The sequence below is a fragment of the Pipistrellus kuhlii genome, unplaced genomic scaffold (genome assembly GCF_014108245.1).
Source record: "Pipistrellus kuhlii isolate mPipKuh1 unplaced genomic scaffold, mPipKuh1.p scaffold_m20_p_2, whole genome shotgun sequence".
Lineage (NCBI taxonomy): Eukaryota > Metazoa > Chordata > Mammalia > Chiroptera > Vespertilionidae > Pipistrellus > Pipistrellus kuhlii.
Genome location: NW_023425515.1, coordinates 114,970,397 through 114,991,201, shown reverse-complemented (window position 1 = coordinate 114,991,201; position 20,805 = coordinate 114,970,397).

Genomic DNA, 20,805 nt, shown 5'->3' with positions numbered 1-20,805 from the left:
AAAACTTTTATTTCTTTAAAATCTTTACTGTTGAAAGTATTACATAAGTCCTCTCTCCCCTCCCCTCCATTAACTTCTTCCAGTTCACTCCTATCCTTCTCCTGCCCCCGCCCCCTCACATACAACTTTTCAGGAACATTTAACAACATAAAGTGGGAGAATGCCCATTGGCTTATTGTGGGTGGTAATGACACCTGGGAAGTAGCTTCATTTTAGTGTCATTTATAGCAGCAGTAAATGCGTATTGATTAAAATATATATGCACCTGCAACCTGTTCGTCAATCTATTATTTAAGCAGAGGTGGGGCTCTTCCGCTGTTTTGTGTAGTGACTAGGACACTGTTGACACTCATTAAAAGTTAAGGATAGTAAAGTCTGGCTAGCATATGATGCAAATTTTCCATTTTATAAACCATTAAACAGAAATGGGAAAGGATGAAATGCCAGGTAAAATGCACAGGAATATTCAACCTGATGAAAACAAGTTAAGTATATTTGGTAGACTCTTCTCATTGAAGGTTTACCACTCAGTACTGACCACTTACCATATAGAACCAACAGAAAAAGCTCACAAAGTCATACGTCAAACCGGATTAAACAAGCACCTCTAAAAACACCCAGCAATTAAATTTGGGGGCCCAAACAACTAAGATATAATGAAAAATTGAAATGTAGAAAATATGATAAGACACTAAGACTGTTTATAACCAAATTGTTAAACTGGGATATCATGCATGAATTTACCATGAGCCAATTTAACTATTAACCAGTTCCAAATTTTATTTTACTGGTTGGATTTTTCCATGGAGCAAAATTAGGCTCTTTGGGAAATGCATCTACTCTTCCAGTACAACAAATGGCGTCTTGAAGATGAAGGCTTGGAATAAGGAGATATAGGCTCTGACTTGGCACTGTTTCCTAGTTTTCTTTGCTTTTTTGTTTCTTCTTCTGTGGGTGAACAGCATTCTCCTACAATGAGACTCTCTTAAGTCTAATAGTCTATGATTCTAAATAAGTAACTTTCAACAGAGAAATCATTTTTGTTCAACCAGTAGATTGCCAAGATCCCCAGAGACTGAGATGGACAGTAAAAAATTAGCAACAAAGCACCATGGGGGAGGAGTGAGAAGATCTGGGATGTGCCCTTGTCTTTATTTCTGCCTGCACTTTTATTTTCCACTTTAAAATGTGAAGCAGAGCATAACCCTTGCCTGATTTTCCTTGGTGCTGTGAAAAAAAAATTCTTAAAAAAACAACAACAAAAACTTTTATGTTCTCCAAAAAAATATAATTTATTATGTATATTATGCTAAAAAGATACCTAGGTTTTGGTCCCATGGAGCACCGGAAGTTGCAGCTATTTGTTTCCAAGACACTCCTTTAGTTGTCCTGTGTTTTCCAGAATGTAATACTTTAAAATTTTTCAACTTTGACAAAAGAATGTAGCATATTCAGACCTTGATTTTTATGTCAGATGACTAAACTCCCAATCAGCAATACATGATTGTCTTTCTTTGTTTCAGATAAATAGAAAACAAGTACACTGATGAAATACAAATAAAATCTGCCATTAGTACAAAAACCTTTAATCAGATGTATTTCAATGTTCCCATTTGTATGACAATGTTATTAAGAAGTGTTTCAATAACTTAACCATACAAACTGGAAGAGTTGCAAACCTATGGTTTTTGAAAAGGAATCGCATCCTTATAGGCAATTTTCCTTATCTCCCGTACACAAGATACCAGCTGCCTTCAGAGCAATCCTGTTCTACCTCTCCCAACAGAGTGAAAGGAGAACAGAATGTACAGCAATGAAAGAAACAAACACTCAAGTGAACCAAGTACTCAGTATTATTTATTAGTTGGGAAACAGATAGAATATCTCTCTTTCTGAAAATCAAACAGCAAGCCAGGGCCAGTCTTAGAGCTGAATCTTAGCTTACAAGCTTGGGCTCTTTCTACTATATCTGCTGGTCCTAATGCAATAACACTGACATTGGAGAAGAAGGAAATGAATAGGAGAAAAGGTCAGCACTTGCTCTACCCTCCAGATAGTCCATCTCCAGGAAGACTCTCTCACTGGACCTCCGAGTTTTACCAGTTTGCTTTTGCCATTCCTTTTTATTGTTCATCTCCACTGACACCCGTACCCATCCTCCTCTAGGGATGATGGGATTGGGAAATTAAGCCAATGACTTCATCCTGGGATACATTTGGAAATTTCTATTCTATATATTTTCTGCATCTCGCTCCATTCTGATCAAGTAGGAAACACAGCCAAACATCAGCAAAAGCTGCTCTCATGTTCACAAAGTACCCTTTCCTCCTTCCAGACCCACCACCACTACCACCTTTATAAAACCAAGATGATCACAGCAGGGCTCCTTTTCTCAGTCAGTGCTTGTTCTTTAAACAACAGCAACAACACTGCTTGCTCTCTCCTGCTCTAAAGAGGCCACAGTGTGGCAAGTTTCCTGTGCGAGGCACGGGGCAGGTCGCTGGAGGGCTTCACCATTCCGATCTTTTGGGGACACCTGTCCTGCCCCAGGACCCCTGCTTTTTCTTAGAGACAACCTATTAGAAATCTGCTCTGCTTAAGCAAATTAAGATTTGGAAAAATGGAAATGTTGAGTGCCTCCTTCTACTACCTTGCAATAGTTCATTTTGTGCAATCAGCTGTCCAATTCTTTTTAGGGTGTTTCACATTTTTTAAAAATTTATTTACTTATCAGCTATTTATTCATTATATTTCAGAAGACTCTAAGAAGCAGATAATTGTTTGAGTTTGAAGAGAATATAGAAAAAGTATATGGAACAGTTTTATAACATAGAGTTCCAAAGTTCTAGTTCAATGTTATTAGTGCTCTTAAACATACTATGGCATCAGTAGGTGGTGCTGGGATTAGAAACCATAAGACACAAATTACTAACACTTTGTTCCTGAAATGTTAGCAATGAAATTAATTTGGCTAGTATTAAAAAATATTGGTGCTAATTGTAGGCTCAGGAAGCACAATAAGTTTTATTGGCACAAACGACACTATTGTGTAATTATTATTTACTTGTAATCATCCTATCCGTTTACCAGAATTTGTTTCTCTGCAATTTTTTTTCTATTCTCCATCAATATCATTATTGCAGTCACAATAAGAAAATTAATGTTTGAGAAGCATAAAAAAACTGATGAGGGGAAAACACATCTTAATTTTTAAATGGGGGATTTTATGTTCTAGACAAAAATGCTAGAAATTGCAATGTCCAAAGGGCACCATTTTTTTTAAAAAAAGTATAAAGGTTTGAAACTGATTTTGGAAAAATCAGGCCTTGACTCAGGAGCCTGAGATTACAGCATATAAAATGGTCTGAGCCGCTTTGTATGGTGAGCAACTTCCTGCGCTCATTTTCCACCACCTGGCAGGACTCCATGGGGTGAGCTTCAGAACTTTGTCCTCTAACAATTCTCACACAGTTTTGTCAGTGTGAGTAGCAAGAAGACTAACAGGAATTTGGCTGCCAAGAGAGAATGCAGAAGAGAGATGAGGAAACTGGGCTCAATGTTTTCAACAAAACACAGTGTTTAAGGATAGAAAAATTTGATAATCATACTTGTTTGGTTTTGCTGAGGGTCTTGACTGCATTTTTATGAACCTCACTTGAAAGCTAACACCGGGATGCTTAGATGTATAAATACAGAGCTTCAGGATTTAGTCGGAGGACCCTTAGTATCCGAAAGTGCTCAAGTTTTTCACTTCAGGACAAATACTTCGGCATAATAAAATCCAATGAGGTTGCTGGCTTTGAACATTTTGTACTTCCTACAATGTAATAGGTTCTCTTGTTCAGGTGTGTATGGACTTTGTTTTAGTTTTGAACCAGTGAGAGCAATGGTTACTCTTTACTGAGCTTGATAACTACGGGAGCAAAACTGGGAGGAACTTTAAAGGTTGCTAGTCTCTAATTCCTTCCTGGAATTAGATAATGATAATCTATAATAATAAAAGCATAATAGGCTAATTAGACCAGACATCCTTCCAGATGACCTTCTGGATGAAGCTGGGGCTGTGAGGGCAGAGCCCCTTGCACGAATTTCATGCATCAGGCCTCTTGTCATTTAATAAAAGACAACTAATCTTTCAAAAGCAGAGTTTGCAGACTAAATTGTTATTTTTGTGGCAATAAACAGATAAAAAGACAAAATATATAGAATTATTTATATAATTTCTTAATGTAAAGTTCTTTGTTTATATTGTTCCCTCCCTCCCTCCTTTCCTTCCTCCTTTTTCCTCCCTCCCTCCCTCCCTCCCTCCTTCCCTCCCTCTCTCTCTTCCTTCCTTCCATGATTGGATATAAAGTCAGTTTTCACTTTTCCAAACAGAATGAATTGTTCATCTATTTTTGAATAATCATATCTATTCCCCTGCCTCCAACAAGTCTGTGAGGGTCTTAACTCCAACAGGACCTAGAGATGTGGGCCAAGGTTGGGCCCAGAAGGGTTGTTTGCTGATGTTTTATTGTAACACAGTCTCTCTGAATGGGGCTGTTATAGGTAAAGATGGAAACAAAATGGAAACAAAAACATTCATTTGAAAAAATGGACATCTACTATTCATACTTACTTCAAAGTTAATAGAATATTTTATTTCTTCATGTCTATCAGATTTACATTTACACATACATTACACACACACACACACACACACACACACACATTTTATGTGTATGTAAACCTAAGAAAAAAATTTCAGTAAGGATACTGGGAATTCCTTTTGTATAATGCAGTAATTTGTATATTGCCTAAATTATACATCAACTTTACCAAGTCTAAATAGCAAGTCATTCCAACTTTATTGAGCTAGTCATTAAAATTTGCACTTTTCAATTCAGTTTCTTTCTGGTGGGCCAAAGATCTTTGGTGGAGAAAAAGGCATGGAAAGAGATAAGATACTCCTTATCAGATTGAACAAATTCTCAGAGTCAAGCTGGAAAACGCCTCAAGGTGCTGCTGGAATCAAATGGAAACATTTGTTACATAAAGCCTAAAGAATCCTAAAATTACCACAGCATCCCCCCTGCATTCTTAGATGTAGATTGCTAAAACAGTCAAAATCCACAGGTAAGTATAAAAACTAAAATAGTCCAGCAAATAAAATAAATGAAATTCTTAAGTATGTTGGCAAACATTTGACCTTCTGGTTCCTATTTGCATTTAGCTCCAGATAATGGCATCTAATCCATGAATTTCATGTTCACAGGCTAAAAAAAAAAAAGAAAAAAAAGAAAAGAATTTTAAGTTTTAAAGTTTGAATTGTGGTTTCTTTTTGAGAAATCTTAAAAATCCATAAAACCTTAAATGATACAAAGGTATGCTATTTTGGTGTATTTATATTTTGAGTAGCTCTATTATTGATAAGAATTGTTTATTAAAATGCTTTTATAATTCAATAAGGAATTTCTTTATACTCTATTCCTTTAAGAGATCTATTTTAAAAGAAGTATATTTTCTCTCTGTTTTCCATTTCATTTCTTTGGTCAATGTATTTATTTTCTAAATTAATAAAGATAGTGAGTGGTATATAAATTGACAAGCTTCTTTGAAAAACAAGTTGGGAAATTTTGAAACAAGACCTATGTGAACTGCTAACTCATGTTTTTTAAATAAGATAAATAGAGGTGAAAATAGCTTAAAAATAGACGCATTACCCTTTGATGAACTGATATTTTTCACTGTTACAAGTTTTATTTTCTCCCCACCCAAGAATGGGCATTGTTAGTTTACTTAATCAAGCCTCTCCTTATTTAAATCATGTCCTCTTTCTGCAATTACCTAACTCCATTGTGTGCCTGGTGAAAAATACCACGTACCAAACGCCTCCTTCCTCAGCAGCAGGAGTGGAAGGCGTGGGTGGGAAGGAGGAGCCGTGATTTCTTCATGAGCTATCTTCCTGTATCCCTAGCACCATGTACTCGATTAACCACATTTGCCTGTCTTGTACTGAGTAATCCTTCTTTACCTGGAAGAGTTCTGTTGACTTGAGCTGAGATAAGTAGACCTGGCTGGATCTTTTAAGAGTTTCATTTTCCCCCCATAGATATTCCTGTGTTTATGAACATCATAGACTCCTGTCTTCTCTGGTACGTCTATTTTCCTTATCTAAAGTCACTCCTTAAGAGTTGATAAAAACTCACCCATCATTAAAATTTGTTATAGAATCCTTGGGCCAATGGACTTGAGAGCTGAGAGGAAGAGATTTCTGCTATAGTTCAGAATAAATTTGTACCAGAAAAAGATCATCATCCCCCTTCTCACATACATTGCCCTGCAAGAAGTCTATCCCTGTAGCCATGATCTTACCTGGATTTCTCAAACCTAATTTAGATTAAGGTGTGAGTAGATGAGAGTGTTCAAAAGTAGAGGCCCCTGAGGCTTCTGGAAACTTTCTATGATGTCAACTTGATGTTTCCTGATGTCTTGAAGCCAGCCTGCCTTTTGCTCAGGAGCTCTCTGGAGTGGTATGAATCACAGTCTGTAATCCCAGGTCTATCACCGACCAGTCATGTAACCTTCTTGTCTAATTTCTCTGTGCCTCAGTTTTCTCATCTGATAAGTAGGTATAATACCTGTTTCATACTGCTGTCATGAGGATTAAATGAATTAATACATGCAAAACATGTAATACAATGGCTGATATTTAGGAAGCACATGCTTTTATTCTAGTGGCATTTATTACTATATGGCTTATTTGCTTCCAAAGTTTTTTTCTTTTTTGTGACTATTCCTCTAATTCCAAGAGAGTAATTAAATCCTGTGACTGCTCATGCTCCAAAGTATCTCAGGTGGAAGTATGCTAAGCAGTCAGGAGGTGAGAATGAAGAAACCAAACAGTAAAGTCACTTTTCAGAACAGTGTCCTTGGGTATCTCTGCTTCGGATGGCGCCAGAGCCCCTGGCCTATCTACTTTGCATTCCTACAAAAAAACCCCAACAAAACAAAACAAAATAAACTAAACAGGTCTTCCCCCAAAATAAAGCTATTATGTAGCCTTCCTTTCTATTCAGGCAAAAACTGAGAAACTGTAGCAGCAACTCATGAAGTAAACACCTCTTACATGGTCAGTTCAATGGCAATACTCACAAAGGTGAGATAAGGAATAGTCTTTCCATGCGCCCTTCTGAATTGGGTAGTTTGAACAGGAAAATGATATTTATTCAGATGCATATATATGTGTGTATACCACGCATATATGTGTATGTGTGTATACACATATATATTTGTATATACACACATACATATGTGTGTATAAACACACATGTATATATACATACATAGATGTGTATACACACACACAAACATACACGCACCTATTTTAAAATGGTAAAGCCAGTGGGACAATTACAAGTCAGAAGAAAGCAAAGTTCCAAGAATAGGTGAGTCACTGGATGGTCACGTATTTGAGAAGAGAAAGAAGCACACTTTGCTACTTTGATAAATGTCTCAAAAATAATAAAAAAAACCCTATATATATTTTTTTTTTCTTTCACAAAATCAAAATGGGAATCACTATGAAAAACTTCAAATGCCTTTATTTAACAACCTAGCTTCCCAGATGCTGCTCTACAGGCCCAGAGGCCACTGATTGCTGTCAGCAGGCCAGGGCCTCATGCTGAGAGGCTGCAGAATGTAGGCCAGGCCCGAAGAAGGACAAGGACAGCCAGCACTGAACATGGAACAAAGGACCCGAATCTATCCTCAACTGAATGTGTGGCCTTGCACCACTCAAATAGCCTCTCTCTGTGCCTCAGTTTACTCCTTGTACCATTAAGGAATTTGGTTAAGTAGTAAGATTAAATGTCCTTTCTGCATCTAAGGCAGAAATAGGAGAGGCAAATTTTACCACATAGACCTTGTCCAAATTCTACAGGTTGAAATACTTGTGTGCATCCTCCCAACTTTTTCTTTAGCTTGTTTTTGACTTCCAGCATCTGTTATTCCCTGTTATGAAAGATGGATTAGTCAAGTGGGAGAATGACCGAATATGCCAAGCCCCATTTTATGTTTTTTGTTTATATTTATTCTTGACCATAGGTATTGGATAGTTCTTATGGGTGAGGGAGTTTATCCCGGTGATTTGTTTATTTAATTATTCCTTTCTTTTGGCCTTTCTCATCCTTTGTCTATAAACAATGGAAAATGAAGAATCACTTACATTTAGAACCATATGTGTCCTTTATCACACACACACACACACACACACATCCATACACAGACACTATGAAAAATACTAAAAGTGAACATAGTGATAGTTGGTGCTTTTCTTTTTGGTCAAGTTGCTTAAATACATAGTTTACAAAAGGGATCTGCATATAGTATATTCTTAAATAACCTATTTTGTTCTGTAGCAGAATATATAGTCCCCTCCTCCCAGTTGCTAATGACTTGAAGCAGAGAAGCAAGTTGAAGGATGAAGTTGTCAGTAAATGATAAATAGTTGACTCATGATGACACCCAGCTTCTCATCCCTTAATGGCTATTATTGTTACAGGAGGGGCTCATTAGTTCCGAGGTGTGGTTTTCCTACCGGGGCCAGATCACTTTATCAGAGACCAAATAAGCACATGTGATATAATTGGAGATGTGTGAGCAGCTAAGTATCTACTCTTCCCATTTAAAACAAAAATACTCACTTTTCCTTGGCAGCCACACCTTCTAATTACTTATAAATGTTTCAGATTTGTTATCTTCAAAGTTTGGAGAAAGACAGAAAAGGAGGGCGAGAAAGAACTGATGGTGGAAACTCTGAGGATCAAAGGCCCTGGCTAACCAGCAGCCTGGCTTTATTTTGGCCAATTCAGAAGCCCCGCTGCTGCAGAGATATGAACTGACAGCTATTTGGCAACCCAGAGGACCTGGAGAACAGGATGTGGGCCACCCTTTCACCCATCTCCTTGGAAGCACTGTGTTGAGCAAGAGGTGGTGGTGGTGGGGAGAGAAGGGTTGAGTTTGCTAGAACTGCAGTGGTTAAATACTGCCACCTTTCTTTTTCTTTCCCTCCACTATCCCTGGTCCAGTGCGCCTCTCTGTAGGTTGAGAACTTGGCTTTCTCCTTGTGATTCCTTTGGTTACTAAAAGTCTTTGCCACAGGGTATCAAGGCCACTAAGGGAAGGCTTGTTGAGAAATTTTACTTCCACTGCTGGCAAGACCAGGTCCTCACTATATAATTGTTTAGGCATTTTATGCAAATTCTGCAGGCATTATGAGCTACCTAGTTTCTCCCTGGTGAGTGCTTGGCAAATGAGAGACCAAGACTTATAAAAGGGATAGTGTCCAAACAAAGATGATACTAACTCGCTGAAGCATGAGCTCAGTGCATTTCAGCATGTTCTCCCCATATGACATCAGAATTTGGGTTTCGAAATGAGATAGACACGATACACTCAGTCTCCTGCTTTCTCTTGTCTTTCTCAGATGCACAGTCCAGCTGCTGAGACAGTAACAATTTTTTTCTTTCTTCTGTTTTCTCTTGTTCTCTCACCTTAAAAGATTATATTCTAGAGAAGAAGGACTTTTTACATTTTTAAGAATATATGTACAAATTAATAACTATTCTCGTTCTTTGACCCTGAGCTCATATCATTAAGTCTCAAAGGATTTTGGCCTTTGGACAAGGGTGCTAGGGAAGTTCTTTTGACTGTGGTGGCTCATTCAACTGTGGACATATCTCTGGAGGTTTCATGAATATATTAAGAGTTCCTAAGAGGCAGAAAGCATATGCTCTGGTCTGGAGATAATTCACAGATACAATGTATATTTTCTTTCTTTTTTGTTTCTTTGCTTCCCTCCCTCCTGCTCTCCGTCTCCTACTCCCTTCCTCCCTGTCTTCTCTCCCTCCTCCCTCCCTCCCTCCCTCCCTCCCTCCCTCCCTCCCTCCCTCCCTTTCTTCCTTCTTTTCGTCCCTTCTTCCTTTTAGTTTTACAATACCAATATCATGCACCTTTTTTCACTTGTAAACTATTTAAGGAAATATTTTCACAATCATTCAAATAAATTTCAGTGATTACCCTTTCCACCTTCTATTCTTTAGGTAGAATCATAAAAATTAGAAGGTACTGCATAATTTTGAATTACTTTAGAGAGAAATACAATATTTCCAAGTAGTTTCCTCTGTCTCCTGAATTTTTGTGTTCAGGATTGCTCTGTCAAAGCTGCCATTTTGCCACTTAGCATCTAGTCAACCATAGCCAGGTTTTTACTAGAAGATGCTCTAATTAACCAAACAGTACCTCCATTCCTTTGAATTTTTATGCTACTTTAAATCCTTTAAACTGTACTGGATTTTTAAACTTCTTCTCTCTTAAAGTTAAAAAACATTTTTAGTATCTGTTAAGTGTTCATGGTGTGCCCAGCACTTAGGCAGTGCTATAAATGCTGCACTCTATGAGAACCATATGATACAGACACTGCTGCAGGTTTTGCATTCCAAGGAGAGTGTGCATGCAACATTAGGTTTGAGTATATTACTATTTCATTAGTATACACATATGTATCTCAAGTACATCTACATGGACATATACATACACACTGATACATACACAGTACTCCTTCCAAATGCTGAAATGCTTAAGATTTTAAGAAAAATATATGGTTCAGGAACTAAAAATCAAAAGTGACTGTTAAATCTCTATGAATTTCATTACTATCCTATATAATAAAAGCCTAATATGCAAATCGACTGAATGACAGAATGACTGGTAGCTATGATGTGCACTGACCATCAGGAGGTAGATGCTCAGCGCAGGAACTGACCCCAGCCTGCAGGCCCCAGGCTAGCCAAGGCAGGTGTCAGCAGGGGCCCCTGATTGCCCCACCAGTTGCCCCAGAGATTGGCCCTGGTTGCTGGGTAGACCTAGGAATCCTACCCATGCACACATTTCATACATTGGGCCTCTAGTAAATAATAAATACCAACTGTAATATTGTAATCTATAAAAAGAAGATCTATATTTGGTCTTTATCCTGTTCCTAGTTTCTAAAAATCATTGGAATTTCCTAAGGCAGAGCTAAAGAGAGATGAGAGAGATAAAGATATATTTTTTAATGTTAATGAGGTGACTTTTGGAAAGTACCTCGGTAACCTAAGGGTGAAGGCTGATTGCCAGGGGAGCCAACCATGTTATTAGAAGGGTTGGGACTAAAAGTCCCTGGCCTCCTGGGAAGAAAAGGGGACTGGAAACTGAGTTCAGTTATCAAAGGCCTATGATTTAACCAATCATGTCTACGTAATGAAACCTCCAATAGAAACAGAAAAGGAGAGGGCTTGGGTTTGGAGAGCTTCTGGGTTGGTGACCATGTGGAGACTTGGTAAGAGACGGTATGGAAGCTCCATGCCCTTTCCCATGCCTTGTGCTAGGCATCTCTTTGATCTGGCTCTTCCTGAGTTATATCTTCTCATAATAAACCAATAGTCTAGTGAGTAAAATGTGTCTCAAAGTTCTATGAGCCACTTTAGCAAGTTAATAGAACCCAGGAAGGGAGTGCAGGGAACTTCTGATTTATAGCCAGTTGGTCATAAGCATATCTAATAACCTGAATTTGTGATTGGCTTCTCAAGTGAGGGGTAATCTTATGGGACTGAGCTCTTAAACTGTGGAATCTGATACTATCTCCAGGTAAATAGGCTCATAATAGATTGAGTTGTAGGACAACCAGTTGTGTTGGAGCATTGCTTGCTACCACAATGAAAGAAACCATCAAGGAACCCCTACACCCACTATACATACACAGCTTACAATTGGTGACCAGAACTTTCCAAAACTAAATAAATCCCAAAGCAATGATAGTTTGTAATATAGGGTGTGGTGCTGTTTATTTGATTTGCTATCTTTTGCTCACTTAAAAACTTTTCAACATCTATGTTCACTGAATTGTTAATGAATTGCTGTTCAGTGAATAGTTTAGCTTTGATGAAGTTAACATGGCACACTTTTCTGCCTTCCTGATTTTATGCATCTTGTCTCTGAGTGTCTTTTAGAGTTCTAATGAGGCTTTGGGGATATCGAGCAACTTGGCTGCCCATAAAATCTCACACCAAAACATGAACCACTTATCCTTCTGCACACTTCTCAGCTACCTTTCTCTTGGCAGAAGATAAGGAGAGATGCCTGAGGCCAGGGTCTTTTTTCCATCCCCTTCCTTTATTTTTCCTAAAAATTCATTGCAAAAATCAGCACTCTTATTCTGCCCTCTATATTATTTCTCATCACTTTCCCAGCTTTTTCTTTTACTAATCAGATCTAACAGGAATGATACACAACTTTCTATTCCAAAACTAAGAAGACAGAAAGAAGAAATATTTTTTTTCTAGAAATTTACATGGAAGAATTGTTGTCTTGCTATTTATATTTGGTTAGTTATATAATAAAATGCATATATCACATTTTGATGTCTATAAAACATCTAAGAAAAATGATAGCTACCATTTTGTGTTTATTATTTATTTATTTAACAAATATTTATTGAAGACCAGCTATGTGTCAGAAAAATAACTAAGCATGAAAGAAATAAAAAGAACGGTATGGTTCTTGCTCACATGGAGCTATATGTTTGGTACCATGTAAACACTTTGGGTGTATCCTCCTTTCATCCTAATAACTACTCCTTTTCCCCCATGGAACTTACCCTGGCAGCCCCCAACCTTCAGCACATGCTCTCACCCTCCTGTTGTCTGTGTCCATTGGTTATGCTCATATGCATGCATACATGTCCTTTGATTGATCTCTTATCCCCTCATAGGTTGAACAGTCTATTCGATGCTTCTAGAACTCTAGTTCTATTTTTGTTCATCAGTTTATGTTGTTCATTATGTTCCACAAATGAGTGAGATCATGTGATATTTATCTTTCTGACTGACTTATTTTGCTTAGCACAATGCTCTCCAGTTCCATCCATGCTGTTGCAAATGGTAAGAATTCCTTCCTTTTTATTATAGCATGGAATTCCATTGTGTAGATGTGCCATAGTATTCTAATCCACTTATCAACTAATAGGCACTTGGACTGTTTCCAAATCTTAGTTATAGTAAACTGTGCTGCTATGAACATAGGGGTGCAGATATCCTTTCTGATTGGTGTTTCTGGTTACTTGGGATATACTCCTAGAATTGAGATTACTGAGTCAAATGGGAGTTCCATTTTTAAGTTTTTGAGGAAACTCCATACTGTTCTCCACAGTGGCTGCACCAATCTGCATTTCCACCAGCAGTGCAAGAGGGTTCCTTTTTCTCCAAATCCTCTCCAGCACTTGTCATTTGTTGACTTGTTGTTGATAGCCATCTGATAGGTGTGAGATGGTACCTCATTGTCGTTTTGATTTGCATCTCTCAGATGATTAGTGATTTTGAGTATGTTTTCATATATCTCCCTACCTTCTGTATGTCCTCTTTTGAAAGGTGTCTATTTAGGTCCTTTGCCCATTTTTTTTAATTGGGTTGTTTATCTTCCTTTTATTAAGTTGTATGAACTCCCTATACATTTTGGAGATTAAACCCTTATCAGAGATAACCTTGGCAAATATGTTCTCCCATTGCAGTGGGCTTTCTTGTTGTTTTGTTGATGGTTTCTTTCACTGTGCAGAAGTTTTTATTTTGATGTAGTCCTATTTACTTTCTCTTTAGTTTCCATTACCCTTGGAGCTGTATCAGTGAAGAAATAGCTTCGGCATATGTCTGAGATTTTGCTGCCTGTGGGTTCCTCTAGTATTTTTATGGTTTCCCGTCTTATGTTTAAGTCCTTTATCCATTCATTTTTGCATGTATCTGTCCAGTTTTCCAACACCATTTATTGAAGAGACTGTTTTGACCCCATTGTATGTTCTTGCCTCCTTTGTCAAATATTAATTGAGCATAGTGGTTTGGGTCAATTTCTGGGTTCTCTATTTTATTCAATTATATGTCTGTTTTTATGCCAGTAGTAGGCAGTTTTGAGAACAGTGGGCTTTGTAATACAGCTTGATATCTGGTATTGAGATCCCGCCTACTTGTTCTTCTTTCTCAGGATTGCTGCAGCTATTCGGGGTCTTTTTTTATTCCAGATGAAATTTTGGAAAGTTTATTCTAGATCTGTGAAATATGCCATTGGTATTTTAATGGGGAGTGAATTGAATCTATAGATTTCTTTGGGTAGTATGGACATTTTAATGATGTTGATTCTACCAATCTATGAACACAGTATGTTCTTCCATCTGTTTTTTCAGTGTCCTGTAGTTTTCTCTATATCTTTTTTCAGTGTCCTGTAGTTTTCCACATATAGGTCTTTTACCTCCTTAGTTAAGTTTATTCTTAGGTATCTTAATTTTTTTGGTGCAATAGTAAATGGTATCGCTTTTTTAGTATAATACTTGTAGTACTATTTTGAACAGGAGTAGTGAGAATGGGCATCCCTGTCTTATTCCTCTTCTTAGGGGAAATGATTTTAGTTTTTGCCCATTGAGTATGATGTTGGCTGTGGGTTTGTCATTTATGGCTTTTATTTTATTAAGGTATGAACCTCCTATTCCCACCTTACTGAGAGCTTTTATCAAGAAAGGGTGTTGGATTTTGTCAAATTCTTTTTCTGCATCAACTTTGTTCTTATTTCTCAAGTTTGCTGCAGCTATTCAGGGCCCTTTTTTATTCCAGATGAATTTTTGGAGAGTTTTTATAGACCTTGGAAGTATACCATTGATATCTTAATGGCGATTGCATTGAATCTATAGATTGCTTTGGGTAGTATGGACGTTTTAACGATGTTGATTCTACCAATCCATGAATATGGTATATTCTTTCATTTGTTATATCTTTTTCTATCTCTTTTTTCAGTGTCCTACAACTTTCTGAGTAACTTTACCTTCCTGGTTAAATTTATTGTTAGGTACCTTAATTTTTGTATTGCAATGGTAAATGGGATTTTTTTTTAAGTTTCTCTTTCTGTGAGATCATTATTGGTGTATAAAAAAGCCATAGATTTCTGGATGTTAATTTTGTATTCTGCTGCATTGCCCAATTAATTTATTAAGTCTAGTACATTTTTGATGGAGTCTTTAGGGTTTCTAAGTACAATATCATGTCATTTGTGAATAATGACAATTTTACTTCTTCATTTCCTATTTGGATACCTTTTATTTCTTCTTCTTATCTGATTGCTATGACTAGCACTTCCAGTACTATGTAGAACAAGAGTGGTGAAAGTGGGCATTCCTGCTCTTAGGGGAAATGGTTTTAGTTTTTGCCCATTGATGTTGGCTGTAGGTTTGTTATATAAGACTTTCATTATGTTGAGGTATGATCCCTTTACTGGTATTTTCACTTTGCTCAGTGTTTTTATCAGGAAAGGATGTTGGACTTTGTTAAATGCCTTTTCTGCATCAACTGATATGATTATGTGATTTTTGTCTCTCAATTTGTTTATGTGATTTATCATGTTTATTGATTTGCAGATATTGTACCATCCTTGCATTCCTGGAATAAATCCCACTTAGTCATGGTGTATGATCTTTCTAATGTAATGCTGGATTTGATTTGCTAGGATTTTGTTGAGGATTTTAGCATTTATGTTTATCAAAGATATTGTAATTCTCTTTCTTTGTAGTGTCTTTATCTAATTTTGGGATTAGGGTAATGTTGGCTTCATAGAAAGAGCTAGGAAGTATGCTTTCCTCTTGAATTTTTTTGAATAGTCTGAGAAGGATGGGTTTTTAGTGCTTCTTTATTTCATCTTAGTTTCAAAATCTAAACTGCTTATCAGCAACCATTCTTGACTTAAGTATTCCTGTAGTTCTAGGTTTTTCTAGATGACACATTCAAATACCTTTTGCCAAGGAACCCTTTGAACCCCACTGCTGTCATTTAAATAATAAAAAAATCATCCTGTGTGATAACAATAATTGATACTTGATACCTTCAATCAAAGAGTCATTAACTTTTAGTGAGAAATTCCTGTTTATAAAATAAAAAGAAATTGGAAATATTCAGAAATAAGCCCTAAATCTGAAAAGGAATATATGTGCATTGAGTAAGAGTTAAATGAAGGTTAATTTTTATAATATTCATAAGAGTAGATTATTCAAGCAGTTTGATTTTTTCTTTGTTTGATATTTCAACACAAAGTACTCAGCATCATGCCTTCCCATGGAAGCTGCCCTTGTTATTACAAATTACAGAGCATTGGCAAAACCACTAGTTTGACTTATGAAGGCCTCTATTTCCTGCCTTCTGTTTTGTCCCTGAAATGGGCTCCTCTTAGTAGCTGCCCTGATATCACACTCCCTCAGCTACCACCCCTATGCCATTGCTGCAGTTATTACAAGGGGCGTTAGCTAGACCCCAAGCACTCTCAATCCAATCTCAGTCCTGTTGCTATAATTCCCCAAAAGAAGCAGCACCTTGATTATTATTAAATTTGTTATAAAATTGTTGTAATTTTTTTTCACAACAATAGTATTAGTAATGCTTCAGAAAAAGAATTTGAAAAAACTTCTAGCTTCCTAAATATGTTACTAAAATTTCTAGGAAAAACCAGATCAACACATCAAATGCATTTTCTTGTAAATGTATAGAAATTACTGAGCTGTCTTCCAAAATAAAGACCTGATGCATTTTCCCCTTAGTACTGCATGCATCAAAAATGTAGTTAGAAAGCACATTCATTTGATAATTATTGTGCTTTTAAAGAAATCTGTTATCTGAATTTAAAAACTCTTTTGGGAATTTATTGACTTTGGAAAAATCCTTTTTTTTTTACTATAGATAAAAAGGCAAAATAGGGAAACTTGCAAAAAAGAAAAGTTTTTCTACCTTGAATCACTCGGCCTTTCTAGCAGTTATCTCTCTTTGGAGAAAACTATCTAATGACTTCTCTTTCAATCAGATCATTATCATAATGGGTTCATGTCCTAAAGACATTGCATTAAAGTAAAAGCAGTAGCTGAGCTAACAGATTTCATGGAATATGATTTTAGATATTTCTCAGGCATCAAGAAAAAGTGCTGCTTTATTTATGTAGATTAAGTCTCTCATTTTTCTCTCATATGTTGCTTTTTTTTTAAATAGTCTTATGCTTGTGATTGTGCACACACACACCCATTTTTCCTGATCATGTAGTATCTACACAAGGCAAATGGATTTACTGTTTAAAACATATACTTCATTAAAGTTTGTTGGCCCACAAATTATTCAATCTAAAAGAGCACAAAAAATGTAGTATAAGAGTTGCTCTTGCTGAAACCAGTTTGGCTCAGTGGATAGAGTGTCGGCCTGTGAACTGAAAGGTCCCAGGTTAATTTTGATCAAGGGCATGTACATTGGTTGCAGGCACATTCCCAGTGGGGGGTGTGCAGGAGGCAACTGATCAATGTTTCTCTCTCACCGATGTTTCTGACTCTTTGTCCGTCTTTCTTTCTCTCTGTAAAAAAATCAATAAAATATATATTTTTTAAAAAAGAGTTGCTCTGTTTGAGCTGCTACAACACATCCAACCTGTAAAAATGACAATGTAAGTAATGTCTGTTTTGTCTAGGATGTGTCAGAGATGTGGGGTAAGAATGTTTAGAAGCCTTGAAACCTTGTGAGATAAGTAAAGGAAAAAAAGAAAAAATAAACTTTCTCCTTAAGCAACTGCACTACTTCTGTCTAACATGTTAAATTATAGTCTTGAATTTATCCTATGCCCAGAAACATTTTTTCAGGTAAATTTGGCTGCCAGAAAGCTTATACCTTCAAAGGTGAAGAGAAGAACCACTTACTGAAAGACTACTTCTCATCTTTATTATACACCAGTAAGTCATTCTTGCTTGTAACATTTCCTCATCCTATATAATAAAGAGGTAATATGCAAATTGACCCTCACACCCTCACAAGATAGCTGCCCACAACCAGTGAGGGGCAACCAAATGACTGAACAAACAGACTGTGTGGGGTGATCACGCCGGCAGGGGGGGAAGTTAGAGGGCAACCAGGCCAGCAGGGGTAGAAGTGAGGGGCAACCAGGCTGGCAGAGGGGATAGTTGTGATGATTAGGCTGGCAGGGGGGCACTTCAGGGCAACCAGGCTGGTGAGGAGGGAGGCAGTTAGGGGCAACCAGGCTGGCAGAGGGACGCAGTTAGAAGTGACCAGGCCAGTGGGGAGGGCAATAAGTCATGACCAGGCTTACGGGGGGGGGGGGGGCAGTAAGGAGTGAGCAGGCCAACAGAGAGGGGGCATTTGGGGGCGACCTGGTTGGCAGTGGGGAGCAGTTAGGGGTGACCAAACCAGCAAGGAGGGCAGTTAGGGGCTATCAGGCTGTACACAGGGGCAGTGAGGGGTGATCAGGCTGGTGGTGGTGGGGGGCAGTTAGGGGTAACCATGCAGGGAGGCAGTTGAGCGATTAGGAACCAGTGGTCCAGGATTGTGAGAGGGTGCGGGCTGGGCTGAGGGTCCCCCTTTCCTCCCCTGCACAAATTTTGTGCACCAGGCCTCTAGTTGTGAATAATAGACCAACTCAGAGTTCATTTTGCTGGAGCAGTGAGGTTTGGCCATTTGGAAGCCAGCGTCTGTAACCTGAAGGAATCAATTTGTTTCTTCATGTAACAAACACCAGCTGTTTTTGTCAATCGATTATGGGAATTAGAAAGAGATATTAGATTAGAGTATACTATGAGTGACAAAATAGACACACAGACACATATACATGTATGTATATATGCATGTGTATCTACACACGTGTATATATGTATACATGTACACATGTATGTACGCACTTGTACATATAACAGTTGTTACCTCTTGATGATTTTGGTTTCAGGACTGACACAGTCCTGACCACAGACAAACAAAACTACAGTCTCAGTCTAGAAACTTGGTCATTCAACGTAACTTTTATCATTAAAATCACTTTCCCAAAGATGTAGTTAACTTAAAATGAAATAAAATACCTTAAACTTTAAAAATGTATTTGTTATCAGGTCCACTAATAGTATCATAGCTCTATGTGCAAACAAGTTTGTTTATGAGATCAGCTTCATCCACAGGAACAAATTAATCAAAAAATGCAGAAAGGGCCATAGCTGACTCTGCTCAGTGGATAGAACCCTTGGACTGAAGGGTATCAAGTTCTATTCCAGTCAAAGGTTTGTATCTTGGTTGCAGGCTCTATCTCCTGCCCTGGTTGGGGTGCCAGTAGAAGGAAACCAATGAATGTGTCTCTCTCACATTGATGTTTTTCCTCTCTGTCTTTTCTCTCTCTTTAAAAAAAGAGAAAAAAAATGCAGAAAGGTACATAGCCCCAGTGACCCAAGTTTTCTAAAACACCCCATCCATAGATAACAATTCTTTACAAATGGATCAAGAGAATCAGGACATTCTAATATTTTTTTACCCAAATATCCTCTTTTGCTTGGATACATCACAAAATCATCATCTTAATGTCCACAGGCAAAGAGGAAAGTTAGTGAAGCATAGATATACTGAGAAAACAGGAACAATTCAGGACTCTCATCATAAACCAAAGAAATGTCTCAGTTACATAACTACTCAGTAATATCCCTCATTTAGATTTGCCTTGTCCATATTCAGAACACTTTGTATTCTATAAAAGTGAATTTCCATAAACCTCAATTTACTGTTCTAATCTGTGCCCCGACTCCTTCCACTCCCCAACAAGATAAGAAATTTGAAAGAATGTGACTTTGGTATGGCTAAAAAATAGAAAGTCATTATATGCTGGGTGTTTTTTCTGAATTGATCCTATAGTAGGGGTGTCGAACTCAATCAGAGAAGGGGCCAAAATCTAAAATCCAGCCTAAATCGCGGGCCGAATGGTTTACTGAACAGTCATAAACTGTCATTGTGATGGAAATGCAGCGGAGTGCAGTGATGACAGCGCGGTGCGGGCCACATTGCAAGGCCTGGCGGGACAGATTTGGCCCGCGGGTCTTGTGTTTGACACATGTGCTATAGAGTTTTAAAAAAAGGTCTGCATTTGCGTAGTTCTTGCTATGGACTGAATTCCCCCACCACCCACCCCTAATTCATATATTGAAGTTGTTATCTCCAATGTTACCTTATTTAGAAAAATGAGGTAATTAAGGTTAAATGAGGTCATAAGGATGGGGCCCTGATCTGACAGGGTTGGTGCCCCAAAAAGAAGAGGGATAGATACTAGCGTTCTCTCTCTCCATGTGTGAGGACACAATGAGAAGGCAGCTGCATGCAAGCCAAGAAGAGAACTCTTACTAGGAACCAAATCTGCTGACACCTTGATCTTGGACTTCCAGCCTCTGAAACTATGAGAAATAAATCTGTCATTTAAGCCATACTTTCTGTGGAATTTTTGTTATGGAAAGCCAAGCAGATTAAGATAGTTGTTTTTTTTTGTTGGTTTTTGTTTTTACTTTTCAAAAGTAAATGGGTCATCAATTTCTTCTTATAATCCTGAGACTATCTCTATATTGTAAGGACAATAGAGGTATATAACTGTTTAATGATTGTCCAAGGGCATATATAGCTTGAGGCATCTGGAGATACTTTAAGAGTGATAATTCTGGTGAAATGCTCTGGTGGTGAGAGGTGGGCAGATGACCCTGCCATTGCGCTCCCGCCACCCCGTGCCCCCCTTCCCCCTTCCCACTCACACATCCTATTGTGTTATTGCTCCAGACACCACTGTCATGTCCCCTGGGACCCTGGGCAAGAAAAACCTTTAAGAAGCACTGAGGTATCCCTGGTGGTATTAGTTTTAGGGCATCTGTCATGGAAAACAAGGTTGCTCTTTGTTTTCTTACTGCTTTGAGTCCAATGA